This window comes from Elephantulus edwardii, unplaced genomic scaffold (genome assembly GCF_000299155.1).
Source record: "Elephantulus edwardii isolate Elephantulus edwardi_28Jun2011 unplaced genomic scaffold, EleEdw1.0 scaffold00007, whole genome shotgun sequence".
Taxonomy (NCBI): domain Eukaryota; kingdom Metazoa; phylum Chordata; class Mammalia; order Macroscelidea; family Macroscelididae; genus Elephantulus; species Elephantulus edwardii.
In genome coordinates, this window is record NW_006399757.1 from 2,680,300 (window position 1) to 2,683,386 (window position 3,087).

Consider the following 3,087-nt stretch of genomic DNA (forward strand, 5'->3'; position numbering starts at 1 on the left):
AGTCGCAAAAGGAAGCAGACTCACACTCGTTCTCTTTTTCACTCTTATATTCTCTCCATTTTTTTTGTATTTCTGTGCCACCTGCTTTTTCTGTCTCCGCTGCCCTCCCTTTTCACAAAGTACGTGGGAGGAAAGATGGTGAACCCAATTTAAGACAGTCCCGTGCAGGTCAACCTTAAGAGTGCATGTGAAGAACCCGAGGCTCTGGGCTTAAGTGGAGGAAGGGACCCAGCTTGAAAGAAGTGCGAAGTCTGAGGAGCATTGTTTTGAGCATTATTATTCCCTGTGGAAAATAAATGAAATGTAAAATAAAATGGTTCCGTTCCCCTAGGTAGTATGGGTAGGACGAGGCTTATTTCTCCAAGCTGTGCATAAGAAAAGACCTTGTCCTTATCAAAACAAAAGAGAAAAGGGGACAATTGGGAGGATGGATTTTTCCAAACAATCCTCATTTCTTCTAAAGACGCTCAAATTTGTTGTCCTCTAAGAAAGTCCTGATAAAAATCTAACAAAATACATACCTTCCCATTAATTGGAATGTCTTAAAATTAAGGGACTTAGAAATGCCTGTGAACATGTAGAAATATGCCAATTGTCAGTGCATTTAAATCACAAGGATGTTCAGATACACAACAACTGTCTCTCTCTAATGAAAACTGGTTTTCATTTATTCCTTTGCTGTAACAAGAGAACTATTCCTGAGCCCAGTTGATGGCAAAGGGATGTCTGAACAAGAGACTCAAACCTGGCTCTCCCTTAATGTTGAGGCATTTGCTGTGACTTTGTTATTGTTACTGCTGATGAAGGAATGGAAGAATTAAAGAGAAGATGCTTCGAGGCATATAGGAAGACATTTGGCCTGCTGTATTAACTCCTTATTATGCCTAAAAATAGTCCACCATTTCCTGTTGATGCCTGTTCCCTGCCATTCTGGGGCTGCATTTTTTCTGCAGTGGTCAAGGGGTCTTGGTTTCCAGAGGCAGGTTTGATTAAAGTTGACTTCTAACAACTCTTCCCTTCCCTCCTTGGCCCAGAAAAGCAAACACAGAAGGCTCAGCCTTGGTATATCCATAGGTACAAATCTTGAGGCTTATCTTGTTTGAATCTGTGTTTAAACACTTTTGAGTTGGTTCCCCACCCCCCACCCCCATGTCATGTGGTGAAAGAAGAGATTTTCTGTATTAGAGAGTGGAATCCTATGCTTGCTGAAAGAGAAATCTCAAAGACAGAGATATCTATACATATTTCACAAAAACAAATGGTGGAAATATGTTTTTCCTCCAGTCAATCCTCAGCCCAGCACGTCAGTTTCATCTGTTAAGAACACTATGAAGAGGTGACTGTTGAATCTTGAGGGCCTGAGCGGCTTTCTTTTCATTACTTGGGATTTCAGGCTTGAAACAACTGGAGCAGGCTCCTTTAGGTTCATTCATACTCAGTGTCCATTAAACTGGACAGTTGAGGAATATTCCATGAGCCTTTGGCCCTGGTTGGGGAGTCTATGGTGAGGCTTGTTGGGTACCTGCTCCTGGGACACAGGACTGGAAAATAGAGAAGATGTGTACCCAGCTTTTAGGTTGTTTGAAGACATGGAGTTACCAGGTCCACTTTTTAAGGGGTATTTTTGGAATCCTGAGATAGGACAGCATTGCTAGGGGCAGTTACCACTAGAGGAAAATGACATCTAAACCTATGCTTTTCTCCTAGGGTCACATAACTTTGGCTACTCCAGGAGTTGCCCTTTCTGGTCTAGGTTAAGAAAGGGTAAGAGGCAGTTCCCATGAGCCCCCAAGCTTTTGCAGGTGTTGTGTGATGGGGGTGGGTGGTGGTCAGGGTTTTCAGGACCTCAGGCCCCCTTTCCCAACACACGTACACAATCAGAATTTTACATTGAATGAGGAAAATACTAGCAGGATATTTTTCCCCCCAACAATGTCTAGAAGGGGGGTTCTTAGCATGGCTGTGTAAATCAATACCAAGTTATTCCTCTGAATTCAAAGGCTATTTATCCAGGTCTAATTTCTTTAGAATTAATGTGATAACTGAGCCCAACTTAGCAACCAAATCCAGCCAGGTCCTGCCTGAATTGAATGGTACTCCTACAGTCCGACGTGGCTGCTATAAATCCACCTCCAGCACCAAACACATTTCTAGGCTTACGTGGGTGTGCAAACACCCGCCCATAACTGCAGCTGAAGGGGACTCTGGAACCAAAAAAATACCCCATTTCTCCAACAGTGGCCTGGGACATGCCAACCCACAAAGGATGTTTGAGTTCTCTCAACAACATTGACAGAGGAAATACAAGCCCTAATGCTTCCACACCTTAAAAAGCAAAAGGCAGCTTATGCTTCAAATCCTGCCTCTTAAAAGTCTTAATGAATGTGACCCTCACCTACCACAGGCCTTAAAAGAGGCTTAGGCCTCCAACTCCTCCAATTGTTGGGTCTACTTCTATTTTTAATGACAAAGGATTGGCCTGCTTTCTATGCCCTCCTCCCACCCCCAAAGACCAGTGAAGTGTGCCCCTTTGGATGAAACAAAGGGGTAAGAGTTAGGGCCTGCCTGGCGCCTGGCCTGGAGCCCCTGCAGTTCATGTGCATTCTCTGCAAGGCCATGAGGAGCTCAGCAGTTCTTTCTCAAAATTGTTGGAAGACCTAGGTAGACTGGGGCTGATTCTAGGGTGGCCCTATACCCCTTGTCTCAACTCATCACCAGCACTTCCCATTACACCAAGTAAGGACCCAGAAGCCAAGATGCAGCCTTCAATGGTGAGAAATGACAGTGGAGACCCAGCCCCCTAGGCAGGCGGCCTTCCAGTGCAGAGCTTCTAGAACCTTGGCTGGTGGCAAAGACCACACATGGCAGTCAATTAAGCATGCCACCTGGACAAGCTGGTGGAGACAGGCTGGCTCTCAGTTCCTTATTCCTGGGGCTGATAGGGGAGGAAAAGGAAGCTCAAGCTTACAGGCTAGATTCCATTCCTGAGCTGCAAACAGCACTCTTCCAGCCAGGAGCCACCCCTCCATGGCTCCACACTCCTACTCCTGACTATCTGAGCCCAGCCTGGCTAACCTTGTAGGTCTC